Source organism: Pantherophis guttatus, chromosome 1, assembly GCF_059756535.1.
Source record: "Pantherophis guttatus breed Tessera chromosome 1, ASM5975653v1, whole genome shotgun sequence".
NCBI classification, from domain to species: domain Eukaryota; kingdom Metazoa; phylum Chordata; class Lepidosauria; order Squamata; family Colubridae; genus Pantherophis; species Pantherophis guttatus.
Window position 1 is genome coordinate 51,354,862 of NC_142063.1, and position 22,177 is coordinate 51,377,038.

Here is a 22,177-nt window from a genome sequence, read left to right on the forward strand (position 1 = left end):
GTCAGGCTTCTTTGAACAACACTAGACAGGAAGCAGATGCAAGCAGGCATTCAGGGACACACAGCTTTCATACATGCTTCTTTGGAGGAAAGTTAATATAGTAAAGGTGTTATGAAAGCATCGCGACGACTGCTGTGTATTAAATGCAAGCCCAATTTATACATTTAAATCAAATTTTACAGTAATGCATTTTTTTTTCTTCCACCTCCATGGTTTAATGTGCTTGAAGTCACTTTCTCTTAGGCAGAAAGAGCAGTTTTCTCCTGTCTCTTGTTTTGATAAGGGATTAATCGGGTTTTGGGCCCAGTTGTGTTTCTTACCTTGTGAGAATTAGTTCTCATGGCATGGAAAATGATTGGCATGGCAGGGGACAAAGCAGTGCTATTAGATCTCTTTTATGTGCAAGTAGATCTAATGCCTATAGCAGGGCTGATAACCTATGAACCAGTGGTGGGTTGCCCCCAGTTCGGACCGGTTCACAAGAACCGGTAGTAAAACCGGTAGGAGGCTCCGCCCACTGATCCGGACATCATCATAGGTTGCACGGGCACGATGCGAACCGGTAGTAAAGGTAAGTAGAACCCACCCCTGCTATGAACCTCAAAATCCTACTTGAACTGGACTTTCAGGAGCTCCATCCAGCATGTTGAAGGATTCAGACGCATATTGCATCTAGAGAAAGTCACAAGTTCTCAACCCTTACAGTAATGCTGTGTATTATGAGAATATGAGTGTTAGCTAGCCTTAATTTATCAAGTAATGAACACCATAATTAATACAGGTTGGCAACACTAGAATTCCCTGATGGAACTGTAAACTACTAGACTATTTGTAATGCTACAAAAGTTATAGTTGATGGACTTAATAAGACGTCCAATGAATAGGGTCCTACGGAAAGAAACGGAAAATGGAAGAATTAGAGCCTTAGTAGTACAGTGGTCTAAAGCACCCTGTTATTAAGACCAACTGCCTGCAATTACTGCAGGTTCGAATCTCGCCAGGCTCAAGGTTGACTCAGCCTTCCATCCTTTCTAAGGTAGGTAAATTGAGGACCCAGTTTGTGGGGGCAATAAGCTGACTTTGTATAAATATACAAAAGGATGAAGGCTATTCCTTAGCACATTGTAAGCCGCCCTGAGTCTCCGGAGAAGGGCGGCATATAAATAAAAAAAAATTTTTTTAAAAAAAAGAACATGCTGGTATGTGTTAAGCCACGTGTTAAGGTTGTTTGCCTACCTTCCTAGGCTGACTTGGTTTCTCTTCTAGAGTCTTTGAACATGATTGCAAGCTACTTTCTATCTTTTTGAACTATCTGCCCTTCCAACACACTGACTACTGAGATTTAGCCAGCTTTTTTGGTGTCTCAGATGGAGATACTTATCCAGTCATTAATCTGATTTTACGGTCCACTGGCAGCCAAATTACAAGGAAAGACAGTGGAAGCTACACATTTATTTTAGATAACAAAAGCAAATAGTTTCATGTCTGAAGATAGACAGCTATATTCTAAAAAATACAAGAGAACAGTCATGATCGGCAAACAACCACATTTGTTCAACCTTGCAAGCTGGGGCAAATTTTGCATGTCTAGAAATTATGTTGTTGAGCACAAAATACCATCAGTGACTGCAAATATGGGGTGGGAGATGGGCATGAGTAGAAAATGCATAACTGTGACAGAACACTCTAGGTTGTTCTAGTCATTAAGGCATCAGACTAAAAATCAACAGCTCTAGTGAGTTCTAGTCCCACCTTAGGCATGAAAGCCCACAGGGGGACTTCAGGCACTCTCAGCCCAGCCCACCTCACAGAGTTGTTGTTTAAGAATATAATTAATCTGAGTAATCTTCAAAACAAGCCCTAATTGAATGAGAGAAGCATTATATGCAACAATATGCAGAATGTGTGTGTTTGTGTGTAACTGTATACACAATAATTACGCAGGTTGCTTTTGATAAGACCCATTCCATGACCCTGGATTTATTATAACAATCTCCGCTAACATAGATATTCTAATGTTCTAGGTGAGCAGGAACATAGGTTTTAAATAGTTTTTTTTTAAAAAAGAAGCTAAAGGGGGAAAAAAGTAAAACAGGCTATCATTTTCTAAATCTTCCCCCTGCCTCTGAAGGTCAGATTTCAAGTACAAATCCACTTTTGTGTTTTTGTTGCTTTGTTTTTGTTTTATATAATTTATGTTGGCTGGCATTTTAAAATTGCAGTGGAGCAATAAAAAGCCTGAGCTTAAAGTTACTATCTGCCTTTGCCAGATTTTTAAGGAGACAGGAAGATGAATGTCAAAGACTTCTGGGGAAGGTTTTGAGATACTGTTAAGAGCTACATTCATTTGTCAGTCCCAATAATTGTTCTTTATGTATATCTTACTCCTGTATTTCAGTATCATCAGCTAAAATATTTTCTGATTTCTCCCTAGAATTTCATTTAAAATCCTGAACTATTTTTTAAAAATTGAACTTCAAGAAGAACACAAACTAACTGGGGTTTATGGCCAGCATCAAACTCATGCTGGATATCTCATGATTTTTGTTGATACATGGACCTAATTTATAAGGAGCTGGGAAGAAATAATCTAGTGACTAATTCTCAAAAAGCTGCATAATCATCATTAAGAACATACTTGTAGAATCCTTGATAGTGTCTGAGCTTGGTTGTAGACATTTCATTGCCAAACTAGGTAATATCATTAGTGCTAGGATTGATGATGTTATCTAGTTTGATAATGAAACATCTACAAGAAAACAACTAAGCTCAGAGACCACCAAGGAACCCACAGTTCACCCTTAAGCTATAAATATTCCCTTATATCAGTATATACAATAGAAATAAATAAAATATATTAGATTGGAACCAGAGAGATTTAGTTATATTCATAAATCCATCAAAATCACAAATGAGAGAAGAATAGTTTAAAATAAAATTGGACAATATGTTGTTTCTGAGTGTTTTAGAAATCTAGCTATTGACTTACAATGTTGTGTGAACCAGCTCATTATATTAAAACATATTACAGTTTAGTTGTTTGATTTTAGTAGTTTAAATAAACACAGCAATTGTGTTCTATTGACTTGGGTATAGAGCTTTAAAAATCTTTGTTACTTTGAATAGACTTTAAATATGTCTATGCTGTGATTAAACCCATATTTTTAGCCACTATCTCTAGTAGCTTTTAAACATTCATTGCTAATCTTAGATGCTGACATATTTTCAGATATGATTAAAGGTTTTAACGAAGGCAAGTTCAAATGCAGGCCTTGTGTTTTCTAATTGGAAAACTAGTTTTTGGCACAGTATCAGTAATTTATGCATGAAAAGAATACATGCTCAGATTGATATGGAGCTCTTAAGGGTCTTAATGCCCTATTTATTTATGGCAGAGGATGATATCCCAATATTTGATATCAAACAATTTTCAAACAATACAGGGATTAGCCAAAACAAATAGAGATATAAAGTTAAATCAAGTGCAAGTTTCTTGAGAACAGAACATACAGATTAACCATCTGCCCAGAAAAGGGGAGCAGGAACAACCATATTTCAATGACTTAATACATTTGCATGGAAAACTCCTAATTATTCAATGTACACCAGTGAGACCCAAGGGGAGGGGAAGGAATGGCTGTCATAATCTGTGAACCATTATAGGGTTTGAGATGCTCCACTCCACAAATAACCAGATGAGGGGAACTCTGGTTGAAGTTGTGCTTAAGGGAACAGTTGGTTACTGGTATACTGCCATGGACAAATTGCTCTCTAATTGCCTTCCAACTCCCTGGTGTCAACCTCTCTGCAGTGTGATAGGATCTGTTTATTAGCTCATTCTAGACAATTTATGGAACCAAGGGGGTTCTAGAAAGAACTTGGGATTTCCTGCAAGGATATGGTTAGCTGAGACCTTAATCACCAACAGGAATGGGCAACTGGCCAAGGCCTTGGATTGTGTTACTCCATGTGGGTTCTCCCTGTGCATTTATCCCAGAGTATTCTTCAGTTTAACAAGGAACTCTAGGAGATGTAGCACCAGAGGTGATACCTGAAAGTTTGTTGGAGGAAGATTTGGAGCAAGTTTTACTGAACATGGGTAAAAGTTCAAATTAGGGAATACCTCATGGCAATAAGAACAGGACATTGTACTTTGTGCTGTCACCTATTGATTGGATCCAGCACCCACCTGATTCATGAAAGAGCTAGGAGGTGATCTGTGGTTGGGTCCATGCATTAGCATCTTTGAGGGAGGGATGATACCTCCTACCTTAAATGAGGTGATGGTGCTCCTCCTTTTGAGGACTCCATTCTTGGACCCAACAATTTTTGATAACTATTATCCTCTTTCTAACCTTCTCTTTTTAGGGAAGATTGTTGAGAAAATGCTTAATGAGTTGATGAGAACCTTGGAGAAAATAGATTATCTAGACCCATTTTAGTTGACTTCCAGGCCAGGATTTAGTACAGAGAAAGCATTGGTTGTTCTTGAAGATGATATGTGGCATAGCCAGGATGGAGATGCTACATTTATCCTTTGCTCCATGATGTCTCAGTGGTTCCAAAACTACTACAGTGCTGTATCATTCTGTGCTGGCTCTAGGGGTTAGGATTATGGTGATTCTTCTTTCTCTAGGAACTGTGCATCGGTTTTATTTGGGAGGGAGAGGTCTCTTTCCCTCTCTCAGCTCCTCCTTTGTAGGTTGCCACAGGGCATAATGATTTCTTCCCTCCTATATAGCATGTACATAAACTGCAGGTTGGGGGGCATTCAATGGTTTGGTGTTTGGTATGACAAGCCAAGAAACAGTAGATTTATGTTACAAGGAAACTTATTTTGACTAGACATCAGGTAGAATTTCCTTCAGTAATGGAAAGCACTACTTTGGGAAGATGGCTTCCCCGTCTTTGTTCAAAAAAATTTTTTTATTTGATTTATATGCCGCCCTTCTCCGGAGACTCTGGGCGGCTTACAATGCGTTAAGCAATAGCCTTCATCCTTTTGTATATTTATACAAAGTCAGCTTATTGCCCCCACAAACTGGGTCCTCAATTTACCTACCTTAGAAAGGATGGAAGGCTGAATCAACCTTGAGCCTGGTGAGATTCGAACTTACAGTAATTGCAGACAGCTGGTGTTAATCACAATGTTATCAGTCTGCTGAGCCACCAGGCCCTATTTGCTATGTCATGTTCAACTCTTTGCAACCCCATGGCACCCCATGGATCTGGATGTCTCCCATTTCCAGTTTTTCATCTGTATGATTCTAATTCTAACTTTCTTCTAAACCAAGTGAATATTAAGTTGACCTTTTAGGCATTTTTTAACCAACAAAGTATCTTTCATAATAAAGATGATAAATGTAACATCTTCATTACAATTATACCGTGTAGTTGTGGCCTTCCCTCCCATTATGAAACAAGCTTGACCCTTGTCTGGATGCTACTGGAGAAACTAACGCAAAGCCATTATTTGCAGTATGACTTGTAGATGGAACACAGCATGCCTCTCTTGCCCTTTTAAAGGATCTAGATTATTGTTCCTAACAACACAGTTTATCTCATGGGCCAAGACAATCAAATTACATGCAGGCTATAACGCTTTATACTTTGATACAGGGTGACATTCTATTAGAAGTTTAAAAAAATAACTATCGCTCTTACCAGTTGAAAACAGTGATGCTAACTTCCTTAGAAAGCAGCAAGTTTGTAACCTCCCTAGGGCTATTCTAAATCTTTTTGTTTGTTTGTTTGCTTGTCAAAGTTTCCATAAGCCATATGTCCTGGCAAAAGCAGCTGTAAGATGTATTTCCTTTTAAGAGAAAATAACACCAAGTGCTTGAAAGTAACTTTTGAAGCTATTTCCCTATGTGATCTTGAGCCAATGTGTTTTTGATCACAACCATGAAATCCTCTTCCTTTTCTTCCATTCACAGTGGCCTTGTAGCCTTATCTGACTGCCTAACAATGAAAGTATTTTAACTCAGATGTGCCTTGATCAAGCAACAACTAATGGCAGAAATGTATCTTGAAATATTGAGTCCAGATTTTTCCCAGGTTATCATTTATAAATAACAAGAGATTGAACCCAATTATGTTTTAATTGATTATGTAAATCCTATTGAGGCTACTAGTTGAGATTTCCTTTTACGGGCAAGTGACAGTGGCCCCAAAAGTGACAGTTTCCCCAAAAGGATTGTGTATAATAGGCACCCTACCCCACTCCATCCATCCATATCTCTCCATATTTGACTTTTGTATATCAACAGAGAAGCTGAATTTAGAAGTAGTGGCACGCCCAGAGACAATTGGTGAGCTGCCAGAGATGAGATTAGTGTCTCTGGTTTTAGTCCAGCCAACTATTAAATGAGACTCCTATCTGAGCTAGCAACATTGATATTCTTCCAGCTGATGAGAAAATATATAAGCTTGTACGTATAGGGAATCTGGGTGTGAAGAAAGACCCTCTGATATTCTGACAGAAGCTCATGAGAAATATTTGATGGGTGACGATCATTCATGGTCCAATGGCAAAGTCAGCATGGTCAATCTGAGGTTGAGATGTATAACTGAGTACAGTAGAACCTCTGGTCATGACTATAATTCATTCCATAACTTTGGTCGCAACCCAATTTGGTCTGGACCCGAACCTAATTTTGGAAATTTGGCACTTACAAGAAAAATGTCATGGAAGGAGAAATTGGCCGGAACCCAATTTGGTCATGGTCAGAAGCATTCATGACCAGAGGTTCTACTGTATTAGCATTTTCATAGGTGGTCCAGAACAATAGATGGTTACTAGCTACCACCATCTTGCACTATCACCATCTTGGTTTCACAATCAAGCACAACAAATGCTTGTCTCAGTATTATGTCCCAATGTGAAATGTGACTAAAAGGGATGTAGCCCTTGAAAACCCTTGAGGGGCTTTAAAGCTATAGCCCAATCACCTTCTCAACAATCTTTGTCAAGGCTGGACACTAGACAAAAACTGTCAAGGAATATTGAATTCAGTAAAGGCTTCTGGGGGTGGGGGGGGCAAGGGGTTCAACTTGCTCCAGGTAATCATTAAATTCTATGCTTCTGTGTTCTGACTATGGCAAAGGATCTATTTATGTATTTATTAAATGTATATGCCACCCATCTTACTGATAAGGGGACTCATTGATGGTGATTCAAATCCTAGTTCATGTTTCAATGAACCGTGATAAAACAAACAAATCCAGCTTGGTGTTTGTAAATACTTGATGACTTGGGTCAGAGTCATGGTGGCCATGGTGACCATGGAACTCATGAACTATATGTCACTGGGCAGCAAGTTGAAGTCCATAGACCTCAGAGACATTGACAACCTGGTGATGGAATCTAGGAGTTCAGGCAAGATGCTGGTACAGTAGCAATAAACCCATCAGCTTCCTGGAACAAAACTTCAGCCAAAGGGTTACATACTTTTCATTATCTCAGAAGGTGTATTTACTTGATGGCATCCATCATGAGACCCCAGGCGCTGGTCTCATAGCTAATGTCAAACTCAAAACTTGACTAGGTATATTTTCAAGAAAGATCTCCCTTCTGGACCTATGAACTTGGTTATGCACACCAGTATGGCTGCCTCACCCCAAACTGAACCTGTGATATGACACTTGATACTTCCGACTGTCTAATAGCCAATCATCAATAAATGCTTTTTCCATATAATTTTTCAGCCAGCTCTGTATACAGAGCTGCACATTATCCTGCACATAGATAACCAAGCTGTTAATCAGAATGTTGTGGGGTACATTCTGAAATACTTTGCCAAAGACAAATTAATTACTATGAAATTGGAGCAAGGGGGAGAGAATCAACTGTATTACATTCTTACAAGCTATTGTGAATTTATCTGATCCATAAAATGAGATAAGATTAGCCTGGCAAGTTTTGTGCTTGATAAGTCACGATTGATTTCTTCTAACTAATGCAATGTTTTCAAGGTGCTTACTAATAGAATTCTCTAAAATCTGCTTAAAAAATCTTCTCAGATATTGCTGTCCAATTGTCTGCTCTGTAGCTTACTATATTCTCCTTTTCTGTAGTCAGTTTATAAATATAAACTTGACACTTTCTGAGCAGTATATATGGATATAACATGGATATAATGATTTTTTTTCTTTTGCTTCTTCTCTGTGTCTCCTACTTTTCACATTGTGCCTGATAAAGAATCCTAGAAAAATTGAAAGCTAACCCACTCTTATTTGACATTATTTATTTATTCGCTCAATTATTTATATCCCATTTTCTTCTAGGAGTTCAAGACAGCTTACACAAGGATCATGCTGCCCAGAATCACTGTTACGAGATAGATGGTGATATAAATTGTTTAAAATAAATACATAAAAATTTATAGATCTCTCTTCATTTGATCTCCTTAACAACTCATGTCTGGGGTGGGAATGAGCCAAAACGCAACTTGTAAATTATTGTGGTTGAAGATAGAACTGAACTTGGCCTTCCTTATCAGGCTAATACCATACTCAACTATAAACTGGGATTTGTTTTTCTTATGGAGCATTAGGGCTTCAATTGTCTTTTCTGTGTTTTGAGAGATTAGATTATTTAACATTTCCTTGGTATTCATAGGAAGAAAGAAAGGGAGGCCATAGATTCTATTGTGACCAAATAAGACCAGTACAAAAAGCATGGTGTTACCCAAATGGAATTCTGAAGACCATTGATTTCTGTGTTCCTTCTAGTGAATGGCAATCATTCATGTCTGATAGTGCATAATCAGCATCAAATATGGGTTTGTAACCAATTACAATAGCTACTAGATAAAATAGTTGGGAAAGATGTCATGTGCATTTTTCACAACATTTGTAACATTTTTAAATTCTTTGGTTTGGGAGGAAGTGGAACATCAAGGAAGGTGGACTGACAGAAGCAGCATCACAATGTCATAACTCAAGCCCTGTCCCTTCTTATGTACATTGATATCATGAAAGGAGCAAAGCTTGTGACATTATGTCACAATGCTGGGTGCTTTCATCATTCTAAGTAAGGTTACAAGTTCTTGTGGATAACAGTGAACAATTTATCTTTATAATGGCAGTCTATGGTTGAAGAATCAATGTAAGCTCTGGCTTAGCCTGTTTACGGAGAGTAGATTTTCCCTATATGTTTCGTGTAAGACCTCACTCAGAAACCTGTGCTAATACTAAAAATGAAAAATATCCTCAGAAAAGAAAACATACATTTAGTTATAAGGAAATTTCAAACGTATCTTTTACATATTCTGACTAATACCTCCCAAGATGAGCATGGAGGCAGTCCTTTTGTGAAATTAATTCTTATATTTGGCTTACAAATTTCTCCATCTTGCCTTACTGTGTAATCCAAGGATGTTTCTGGGGAGCCTAGAATCCAACATGCCACAATAGTCCTATTGGACACTGTTTTATCTTTTGATAAAAGCCCCAGAGAATTCAGAAGATTAGAAGCACAGGCTTAAAGCACACACAGTCTAACCCATTTTCTGTGATCAGCTGAAAATATTGGAAAGAGAAACCTAGCAGACATTGTCACCTTGTTATTCCCCTTTGTTTCAGATACTGCACAAGCTGAACTATTTATTATGAGAGACAGGCTTGATGTTCCTTTTCACTCAGCCATATCTTCAGCCTCAGGCATTGATCAAAACCAAGGCAGCTGTCCTTGGAACAGTATAACTATACAATTTAAAGCAGACATTGCAGAAAGCAATTAAAAGAAATAAATAAAATGACATTCCAGTCTAGATTGGGTACACTAAAGGACATTTGGGCATTATTTCTTGAAAGCAGGTGTAAACAGACGTCTGCAACTGGAAGAATGAGTGGCAACTTTACCTCCTTTGCACTGTTTTCAAGGGTGACAGTTAAAGAAGTCCCTTTCCTCCTCTATATTCTGTGCAAATTTCAGAGAGTTGTGTTTGCTAGTGTCTTCTCCTGCTCAGGTAGGGGTTTAAGAGGGAGATCTTAGTTCCTGTTGCTTCTAAATCTGCAACCCCAAGTGCTACAGACAGAATTATGCCGATGTCCCATTGCCGTTCTAAACAAGCTGCTTACCATGCCCTGTCAAAGGCTGAACGTCTCATCTCAGAAAATTGATTTGCATGAACTGGAAGCTGTTGGTAACCATTGCTAATTGAATTACCACAGGTCATTAAGTGAGAACCTCACATCACTGTGATTCATGACTTACTGCTGGCTTCCCCATTTTCTTTCCTTGTAAGAAGCTGGCAGGGAAGGTCGCAAATTGTGATCACCTGACCATGAATGATTGGAAATCTAGGTCAGTTGACTGGGGGGGGGAGCACACTCAACAGTTAGAACTTTGAACATCAATTGTGAATACTATTCATTCATTCAGCACTGTCATAAGTTTGAACAGTCATTGAACAAGTTAAATGAGGCCCACCTCGTTATACCCTCCCTTTTGGTATTCCATTAATAGGTGAAGGCAATTATGTTTTGCTATACTTTGGAGAGGGGGAAACTCAATTAGCTGTCAGGGTTCCAAGTAACACCCCCAATCAATGAAGACTCCAAGGCCAGCAGCTCCTCAAAGTTCCATTTTATTAGCGATGTCATATTGGGACATCTGGGAAAACCCGAATCTGAAAACTCCTGGGTTTTCCCCACCCAAAGGAAAGTCAAAGTCCCTTCCTCTGCATCCACATGTCCATCACATGGTCCAATCAATCCACCGTCCCAACTGGAGATGTTCCCCCAGTCATGCCTCTCCAGGTGCAGGTTGAATGCCCTTGAGTCCCAGAGAAAAGAATGTTGTTATGGCTAATTACTTCTACCAACTACATGCAAACACCCCTCCCAGTTTCCCATAGACTAAATGTGGCAGCCCTGAAGATCCAAAAGAAAAAAGGCCTCCAGGGCTGACATTAGCTGTTATATTGTGTTATATTTTCTTTTCTGTTTCTGCTTTATTATATGCAGCCCAGGTTACATGAATTGTCAAGCAAGCAAGTGAAACCACTGTATTTCTATACATTGCTTTTCTGTGTATAGATACTGTAGCCTATGGGGACGTGGTGGTTCAGTGGCTAAGATGCTGAGCTTGTCAATCGAAAGGTCGGCAGTTCAGCAGTTCGAATCCCTAGTGCCACGTAACAGGGTGAGCTCCTGTTACTTGTCCCAGCTTCTGCCAACCTAGCAGTTCAAAAGCACGTAAAAAATGCAAGTAGAAAAATAGGGACCAACTTTGGTGGGAAGGTAACAGCATTCTGTGCGCCTTTGGCATTTAGTCATGCCAGCCACATGACATGTAGATGTCTTCAGACAGCCCCGGCTCTTCGGCTTTGAAACGGAGATGAGCACCCCCGCCCCCAGAGTCAGGAACGACTAGCACATATGTGCGAGGGGAACCTTTACCTTACTATAGCCTAGACACTAGTGACCTAGTTAAGATCAATTGTGCTGTGGATAGCAAAGATGCTATCTAGGACAGTTAAATCAAGTATTCACAGCTCAGAGTGTTATATGAAATTCATTAGGATGATCACTCTTTTTTACGCTAATACATTGGGTACAGATGTCAGTTGGGTCAACTTGATCAGGAATGCATTTGAAGATCACACTTCTTGTTGGTAGTCTCCAATGCACATACCACTTTTGTTTACACTAGGTGTTGTCCCTGACAGTTGAAAAAATGACGGATAAGAAACATCTCAGTATTAAGGAGCTTAGTTTCTCCATTTAACCTGTGAGCAGCGCATATTTGCCTCACCATCCTCAAAGCCAAAAAGACATGTTGCATATGATTAGGCTCCCCCACAGTCTTTATTTTGCTTTTCACAGCTTTATGGAGTTCTAGTGTAAGTAGCAAAACTAAAGGCAATCCTGCTCTAACCTGCTCTAACTGAATGGAATAGCCTTCTTTCCTCCTGCAGGCTGTAAGCTGGTGAAAAGATATTAGAGCTTTGCTCTAATACCTTTTCTCCAGCTTATAGCCTGCAGGAGAAAAGAAGGCTATTCCATTCAGTCTATCCAACATTCCAAAATATTAGCTTGGTCTTGTTGGGAAATTATTGTAATTTCCAGTTTAGTTTGCACTCAGTATGCTTCCAGTCAATCCCATTATCCAGATCAGAGGAGGCATACCTGATAAAAATACAATTCGATGTATATTTATTAAATAGCAGCAAACATAAAAGGGGCAACTAGAAACATGGGGCCAAAAATAAAAAAAAAATAAAAAGACAAAAACCAGGCACATTTAGGGAGAAAGACATGAACAGAAAACAAGAAATTAAAGGGTATAGAACTTAATACCATAATCCACATTATCTGCATATCTCTACATTATCTAGGTATTAGATTATATAGGTGCTGCATCATTGGAGGTTTTCAAAGAAACATTGTCCAAGATGGTATAAGGACACCTGCCTTGAGCAGGAGGTTTGAATAGAAGACCTCAAAGTCCCTTCTATGATGGGTGACTCTATGATTTTATGATCTGCATATCTCCAGCTACAGTATATATCAAAAGCCATAGAAATTTCCAGAGCCACTGGAAACGATATTGCAGATAACTAGCACAGAAAATCCCAAAGGGAGTGTTTTATGGATAGTCCTCAACTTACAATAAGTTTTTTTAATAACCATTCAAAGTTACGATGGCCTTAGAAAGGGTGCCTTATGGCCTGTAAAGCATTTCTGGCTGTTGAAAAACATTGTGGATCCGTTCCAGTCAGGTTTCAGGTCTGGGCACAGCACGGAAACGGCATTGGTCGCGCTGGTTGATGATCTCTGGAGGGCTCGGGACAGGGGTTATTCCTCTGTTCTGGTCCTATTAGATCTCTCAGCGGCTTTTGATACCATCGACCATGGTATCATGCTGCACCGGCTGGAAGAGTTGGGGGTGGGAGGCACCGTGTTACGGTGGTTCTCCTCCTTTCTCTCCGACCGGTCGCAGTTTGTGTTGGCAGGGGGGCAGAGGTCGACCTCGAGGCCTCTCATTTGTGGAGTGCCGCAGGGATCGGTCCTCTCGCCCCTTCTGTTCAACATTTATGTGAAGCCGCTGGGCGAGATCATCCGTGGCTTTGGGGTGAGATACCACCAGTACGCTGATGACACCCAGCTGTACATCTCCACCCCAGGCCACCCCAACGATGCCCTTGAAGTGATGTCCCAGTGCCTGGAGGCTGTGCGGATCTGGATGGGGAGGAACAGGCTCAGGCTCAACCCTTCCAAGACTGAGTGGCTGTGGCTCTCGGCATCCCGATATAGTCAGTTGACTCCATCACTGACTATTGGGGGCGAGTCTTTGGCCCCCACTGAAAGGGCTCGCAATCTGGGAGTCCTCCTGGATAGGCAGCTGTCTTTGGAGGAACATCTGACGGCTGTTACCAGGGGGACCTTTTATCAGGTTCGCCTGATTCGCCAGTTGCGGCCCTTTCTTGATCGGGATTCCCTGTGCACAGTCACTCATGCCCTCGTCACCTCTCGCCTTGACTACTGTAACGCTCTCTACATGGGGCTCCCCTTGAAGAGCACCCGGAGGCTCCAGCTGGTCCAGAATGCAGCAGCGCGGGTAGTGATGGGAGCAACATGGCGCTCCCATGTAACACCACTCCTGCGCGAGCTGCACTGGCTCCCGGTGGTCTTCCGGGTGCGCTTCAAGGTGTTGGTTATCACCTTTAAAGCGCTCCATGGCATAGGGCCTAGCTATCTCCGAGACCGCCTACTGCTACCGATGACCTCCCATCGACCCGTGCGCTCCCACAGAGAGGGCCTCCTCAGGGTGCCATCAGCCAAACAATGCAGGCTGGTGGCCCCCAGGGGGAGGGCTTTCTCTGTGGGGGCTCCCACCCTCTGGAATCAGTTGCCCCCGGAGATAAGAAGAATCCAGGACCTCAATGCCTTCCGTCGTTCCCTGAAAACCTATCTTTTCCAGCAAGCCGGGTTGGCTTAAGAAGAAATTTTAAAACTTTTAAATCCTTTTAATTAGTCTGTGATTTTTAATTTTTTGGGCCAAATTTTATATATATTTTTAAATGTTTTAATATTTGTATTCTATGTTTTTTATCTTGGCTGTACACCGCCCTGAGTCCTCAGGGAGAAGGGCGGTATATAAATTCGAAATTAAATTAAATTAAATTAAATTGTGTTACCCCTATCTGCCACAGTCACAACTGTGATCTGGATGCTTGACTTGTTCACACATACAAGTGGTTACCAAGTGGCCTGCAATCATGTGGTTACCATTTTGCAATTTTCTCTGACAGCTTCTCCAGAAAGTCAATGAGAAAACTGGCAGGGCAGGTTGTGAACTGCTGCCATCTTCTGAGACGACTCCCTCTCATTTCTGGAGGCTGACTAAAAGAACTACCTGCTGAGGGGAACTGAATTTTAATTTGCTGGATGGAGAAATGAAATCCAGATCCTGACAAACTCCTCCTCTTTCACACAGGGAAGAGAACTGAACTCTGTTGGCAGGGTGGAAAAATGGAGTTCAGGTCCCTTTTCATACACTGCTGAAGGTGTTTCCTTCTTCAAATGAAGAAGGCAGGGTAGAGAAATGGAACTACGGTCTTAATCAAGCTGCCATACATGACTTTAAGGTGATGGGAAGTGTTGTGATGAGGAAAAATGTGCTAATTCCATGATATGAAGTGTCTTGCCAAAGGGAATCGCAACCACCTATTCCCATGGCCCAATACTTTTTCTCACAGAAAGAAATTAAATTATTTCTATCTCAACTATCATATTTCCAATAGAAGTGGCATGATATGACACAATAAATTCTGACATCAACATTGTTCCTTTTCCTCCTCCAGTGATGACAAGAACAGCAGAATCTGGACAGGGGTTTGAACAAAGTTTCTATGTTGTTGTTATCGGGCTCTTTAATCATGGCACAGATCTCACAATGCAGTGCTGTCTAATTTCCCTGCAGAGATTGTAAAATCAATTAACAGTTATCCCAGAAAACAGTACATAGTACCAATGCATACTGTATAATGCCATTGCAATGGTGAATTCCTTAGTAGGCTATCCAATAAGAGATTAACTAGAATCTAGAGAAGGTAGTTGTGTGTCTATGTTTTGGTGTGAGATAGCATATTCACATGAAAATAAAACGAAAACACACTGAAGAACAAAATTGTTTTGCTTAATTGCATGCAATCATCCAGATTTTTAAAGGTATGAAATTATTCATAAACCTTGGATTCAAAGAGAAGTTATGATGATCAAGAGAGACAAAGAGAGAGAAAAATCAGATAAGGTTGAATTTATTGTGTGCGGTTTTATTTTCAGATTGGACTGAAAGCCATTTAGTTAGCAATCAGTAACACTTCTACAATAATAAAGTTTCATTTTCATATCCCTCTATTACTCCCAGGACTAGAGTAGAAAGTGCCAAGATGCCAGCAAAGAAGCTTCTTCCCAATCTCTTCAGAAGAGGCAGAGCAAACGTCTCCTGGTATCCTTGTCAATTTTGCTGCTTTAGCAAAACAAACGAACAAACGAACAAAAAAAAAATCCACCCCAATGGGATTGCAACATTCACCCATCTCTTTGTCTCTTTGTTTTGTTTGTTGCCATATACCCATTATGAAATCAAATGGACACTATAATTTATAAGAAGCCATGATGGCTTTCAAATTATATCATCATGCAAATGATAAAATTAAGTCCTTGTGTCATGTCTAATTGTGAGTTGTACCACTTGTGCAGTGATATCATGGTGCCTGTGTTGTCATTCCTCTCATTACTGTCCCCTCAGTGTTTACCTGGGAACAGACACTGGCATTTGTAAATCATAGCTTATAGTTTAATATGTTATGTAAACTGTGTCCATTGTGATTTGTTCACTAAAACATGGACAAACAAAGCATGGTTTTATATAATGCATTAGCTATGTCAGTTTCTTCAATCTTTCCTGGTAAAACTTGTTTAATGGGGTCATCATTATATTGGTCTCTCTTTTTTGGGACACATCTCAGTTGTCAGTAATCCTCTTAACAAGATCTAGAACTTCTTTTCATAAATAGCTGATTAGATTGTAAGATTACGGCCTTTGGTGTACCTGTTAAACTGTAGGTAGAGGTTCATATGATGGAATCTTCCTACATAAGGCAAGAGTCTTACACATACAGTATAAAGTTAGAATGTCAAAAAAGAAGATTATGCTATATGCTTTCTTTAACTAAAGGAATTTTTACTTTTGGTATGGAGCACAATTTACAACTTCTAAAAGTAAAATCCAGATGTAGATTCTTGCCTCATCAGTTTTAACTTCATCATTAAGGAGTCCCAGCACTTGGGTTATAGTTACTTTCAGGGAATGTTAAACTTCATAGTTTTTTTTTTTCAAATGCTTTCAGTACTGCTGACCACAAGGTGGCATTGACCCATCTTCACAGCCCACAGAAAAGTAAAAGCCACTATTTATACAACCAGCTCTTTGATTTTGTGAATAGCACCAAAGATTTCAACAGTGCTAAATTCTCGCCTACTGGGATAAGAGACCTGGTTGCTCCTTATAAATCAAATTAAATGAGTATCTTCATAACATTTCATTTAGAAGGACGGTAGGGAATGAACATCTTCCTATGGATACGTAGCTCAAATTCCTCCTTACCATCTCACTGTACTTTTGATTGCAGGTAAGTCTCCACCTGCCTATCTGATGGCAACACATAACTAATTGGGTTGTTCTTGAAAAAGAAACTGAGTAAAGTTAAATGTTGCTAGTATTTGGATAGGTACCATTATGAACACCAGGGCAGTAGGAAAAAGAAACACTTCCTAGGTGAAGGCAGAGTAAACTATTTTAAACACAAACACACACACACACACACATCCCTGCAAATATCAGGACTTGATTTCAACTTGAGAGTCTTTTAAAACCCAGTTCATAAGCAGAAATCTTATGCATGGCATTAAATTTTGACTATGCAGATTCAAGCCTGGGTGACACTGTCAATACTGGATGACACTATGTTTCCATTGTAAAAAAATTAATCTCTTTGCTACATCCCTTGCCACACAAATTTTTCATAGAGTAATATATTTTCAGTTTTTGGTACATGATTCAAAATTACATTCACATTGCAGACCACATTAGTGATCCCAAAGCTCTATGAGCAAATGGATGGGTATTCAAGCTAAACAGGACAGTAGTGAAGAAATCCATATCATATGAATGCTTCCTCCATAATTTTGTGCTTCCTAAGTAATGAAATTGACTGGCAAGCCTTTTTCAAGGTTCTTGATGATGTACAATAAAATTGAAAGAGAATCTTTGTTAAATGAAATTCTACAAAATCTTCCCCTTAAGAGCCTGAAACATTGGGTTGGGGGGGGGACTACAGATAAAGTTAAACTAATGAGACTTCAGAAGCAGAAGTCACAATTTATCAAATGTGGTTAGATTTATGATTTACCTTAATACTTATAAATTATAATTTGATGTATTTTTTTATATATGATAACTTTTCAGATGTATACTATCCTTCTCTTTATTCACATTGTAGTAGATCTTTTTGTCTGTTCTACATATTTCTTCTTTCTTTATGTGTATCTTGGATTTATGTTAATGTAGTTATCTTATATTGCTTGAAATAAGAAAAACCGTCCTGCAAAGATCCTGGGGGAGTGGGGATCTGAATTTCACCTTAACATTCCAAGAAACATACTTTACATTCTTGTAGAACCGTTTTCTCACCCCTTTTTGGCGGGGGGGGGAGGGTTGTGTCCAGTGGTGGGATTCAGCCAGTTCGCACCACTTCGGGAGAACCGGTTGTTAACTTTCTGAGCAGTTTGGCAAACTGGCTGTTGGAAGAAATCATTAGGGCAGAGAACCGGTTGTTAAATTACTTGAATCCCACCACTGGTTGTGTCTGTGTATCCCTTCCTCCAAGCAATACATCAAAGTGTGATCTGAGACTAAAATGTCAGTACTCTTTTGTCTTTAAAGATTTCTCCCTCCACATCAGTGCTTGCCCTCTTATTTGAAGTGAATAAAGAAACTGCCTTGGCAAAGATTCCATGTACATTATATTACAAATTGCTTCTGTAATGGGGTGCTTAATTGACCATTATTAAGCACTTTAATTTCAATGGTTGTAGATTGTGTATATCAATGCATTGGGAAATCATTATTATCATACATGCAAAAATGTGAAATTACAGCTGTTATTTCTTTGGCTGGTGTTGGCCTTCATAAGTATCAAGTTCTTCCCAGGAAGTTAGGATGTCATAATATATCAGAAAAGTGTGTGTGCGGATCCAAGTAGTGTAACTTTGTAACTGACAGATGGAAATGTTTCCACAGATGCACAGATTTTCTAAGTGCTGTCCAAGATTTTTGGATCTGGCACCCAATGTGGTGATAACCACCACAACCACCACGGCTGATTTATGCCATAATCTTTTTGAATTTTAGTTTTCAGATCTTGATACTTTGTTAACATCTCCAATTCTTTGCATTCATTTCTACTATCCTCTTGCCACATCAATTATCTACGCTTTCTTCTTTTCAATCACAGTTATCTCAGGTGTGTTATGAGCCAAGACTTTATCAATGTGTGTTTGGAAATCTCATAATATTTTAATCTCAGTTTTGACTATTTTTTCAACTCTATGTTCTCACCATTTTTTTTTGTTACTGACACATGATATTTTTTACAGGTGTTCCAATAGAATGTGAAATCACAACTCTCAGTTCTTTAACTTGTGTTGACCTTTATATGCATTGAGTTCTTCCTAAGAACTCAGGATATTGTAATTTATCATCTTGTTGTTCTTATTATTGTTCATCACACAGTCAGCTAGATGTTTATACTCCATTTAGCATTTTATTAAGTAGTAGTCGTTGTCGTCATCATTGTCGTTGTGGTTGTTGTTTCTGAATTGGAAAAAACAAGGATTAGATAATTTGCAAGTGTTTTTCAAGTATAAACAAGTATTAATTCTGCCCATGGGGGAAACATCTGAAAAAGGTTGAATTTACACAAAAAACAATCTCTTTCTGCCTACAGAAGCCAACTGGACTGAAAATTTAATCTTCAGTACTGTTCATGGAATAGGGACCTTCACCCCAACTGAGGACAACAAATTAGTGTAGGAATCCAGGACAGATTGTGTAGCACCCAATCTTCCAAAATAAAAGAATTGGGACAGACTCTTAAGCATTGAAAACAGATTCTGTTTTCAGAATATTTCTAATAGCAATATTAGAGGAAAAATAAAACTGAGTTCAGCTGAAAAACATCAAATGGAACACAAGAAGGGAAACTCAAGATGACAGATACAATATTCTAGGCTTTCCTAAGGATGCTTGAAAAGCATATGCTTAGAAAATACAAATGCCTGCTCTGCAAATTGAAATGAGTCTGAACTGATTGGTGAGTCCCATAATTTAGCCATCTCCAGAATTAATGTATCTGTTTTGTGTTTTCTTAATGTTATTGATTTAGGAGCTGGAGGAAAGGAGGAATTTGTATGCAGATATACTGCTTCAGGAAGGTAAAAAAAAAATCGAGGGAACTGATTGATCAGCAAGTGATCCTCCACTTCAACAAGTATTACATCAGCTCCGTAGAGGCTCACTTCCTTTTAAAACCAAGAAAAGAAGAAAAGAAACCAGTCTCTCCAAAGCCCCAAGGAAACCTCAGAAATAGCAACCCAGCACTATCATTCATTCGGTGAACTAACGATATGTGAAGGGAGCCTTCTGGCTTTTTGTTAAGAGTTCAAAAGACATGACATAATAAAATGATGCCTCCCCCTGCACAACGTCTTGTCAGGTTTCATAAAAGTGATAGGTGGCTGAGATTTTAGAGAGCCCAGTCTTGCTTTCCTCAGAACAAAAACAACAAGTGTGCAGCAGTGTGCGGATTGCAGATTGCATATGGACTTCCATTTCCTTAATATGTCAGAAATTTCCACTACCGAGAAACCAGTGCAAGTTTTTGAAGAAAGACTGAGATAAGGAGAAGCCATTTTGACTCTGTGGGACTTTTCTTATGCAGTGAAACATACAGTTGATACAGATGATGATTGTCTGTCATTAGCGTTACATACTGTGTGAGGTAGGTTTGTTCTTCATTCTCATTTCACGGGGCACCAAATGTACTCTGGTTGTTGGGAATCCCAGCACAGCTTATGAATGAGACAGGCTCAGGTTCAGGAAGCAATCAATATATACATAATAGGCAAAACAAAGCACACACACGCACCTCTCAAACTTTGTGCAAAAGAGAAAGCTTGGCACTTGCTGCTCTTCTTACTTCTGCCTTCCAGGCTAACGTGTCAAACTGCACCTGCCAAAATCCTCTCTTCTGTCTAACTGGTAAAGGGACAGAAGCCTTTTAGTCTTCTGCATCCGATCACATTTTGTCCCACTTACATTGGCAGCCTTATCCTTTGCTTGTGTACTTGTAATTCAGGCCTGGTCCAAATCTGCAGCAGAATGAGGGCGGGAGGAAAAAAACGGAGGTGATGGAGTGGATTGGACCTCTTCAGACTGCAGCTGGTGAAGTGCTAGTTTTGAATATTGCTCAATTAATAATAGAAACAACCCACTGCAAACAAAGCTGGAGAAGTAAGAAAAGTTTTAATCAGCTGGCTTCCTAAAAATGTCAGTTTTCTTTTTCCATGACACTATTTATGCAAGTGGAAGTAAAAATCAGATAGGATTTACCCTACCTGAATGCAATTTATTTACTCTCCTGCTCCACCACCTGGGTTCCCATGTTATGAAAGTACTCTCAGTAGTTCTCCAAACTCTCAAAACAGCCACTGGCACAAAAGCATCCATCCATCTATATACTTAGCTAGACTTAGATTTGCTAGGTTATTTTACCCTTGAAACAATTGGAAACAAGTCTTGCAAGAGAGTTCCAGGTGCATTTTTCTTTAGCTACTGAATGTTGCTATTATTCTCATTGTTTATTCGTTCTTTTGTATTAACATCATAGCCTAGGAAGGGGCCTTCAAGGCCACCAGATCCAGTGCCCTGCTCAATGAAGAATTGAGATTGAAGCATCCCTGACAGATGGCTGACGGGCTTCTGTTTAAATGTACCCAATGAAGAGAAGACAAGCATGTCTTTGGGAATCTGGTTCTTCTCTATTGCTAGGAAATTCTTTTTGGCCTTGAGTCAAAATCTACCTTTTTATACTTTGATTCTGCACTCAAGAACGATAGCGGACAGATTTTGAGCATCATTGTGACATTTTTTTCAAGTATTTGAAAAGTATTATTATATCTTCACTCTGTTGTGTTCTTCTCAAGATTCATTCCCCCCTCCCCATCTCCTCTCTTCATTGATATACATCCCTAGTCTCTAAACACTGTCATTACTCTTTTCTAAACCTGTTCTATTTTGTACAAATCCTTACAGTGGGTGTGTCTAGGGTGCAAGATTTGAGCTTAGTAAAAGCGATAAAATAGAATGACTGTGCTCCATGATTTGGAAATTACATTGCTTTTGACACAGCCGGGAGCATAACTTGGATAGAATAGGCTCATGTTAAAGAAAAATATGGCTCTCATATACTGGGCAATTCTGGTGAGGACATGGTGAGCACTAAGCTAGCTGAATGGGTAGAGATGGCATTATGACCAAGATTGGCAGTCAGAGAGTGGATTCTGGCTAGCAAAATCACTCTGGAGAAAGATCATAAGTCTGCCCAGATGTACTCCAGACAGTTGCTCATTAATAGTAGACTGTAGGAACCAAGATTTTTGTGGTTGGCTGGGAAGTCAAGTATCTGGAAGTTGAGGGGTTCCAAGTAAACTCAGTTGTAATATAGCCTATATGGACGTAAACTCTTCTGAGCCTCATTTCTTAATTGCTTTGGAATTACTTTTTAAAACTGCTTTTCAAATATTTTGAACCTTCAGAATAGGAAATTTTATGGCATTCACTGGATGAGTTTCCTTCAATCCTTAGCAAAAGAAGTATGAGCTTAAAGATTTAAAAATTGGGTGGGTGGGGAATAAAAGGCAAAAGGGTGATTATATTGTTGTTTTTAGAAAGTTATGAACAGAATAGTAGTCTAGATGGATTTGCAATAAAATTTTGAAATTAATTATAAGAATTCTTCATGTGGGAAATGGCTGTTTTGAATTCTGTGGGGAAAAAGTGTGATACGGTGAGTCTTTAAAGGATGGACACTAGAGAGAACCA

The 22,177-nt window shown here is 39.4% G+C and overlaps 1 long non-coding RNA gene across 1 annotated transcript; it reads left to right on the top strand.

The window, feature by feature from the left end:
• The first annotated feature begins 7,094 nt into the window (after positions 1-7,094).
• Positions 7,095-8,386, top strand: LOC117666129 (uncharacterized). The gene is made up of 2 exons (XR_004591637.2): positions 7,095-7,547; positions 8,287-8,386. It is a non-coding gene; the product is annotated as an uncharacterized LOC117666129 (long non-coding RNA).
• Positions 8,387-22,177: the final 13,791 nt, after the last annotated feature.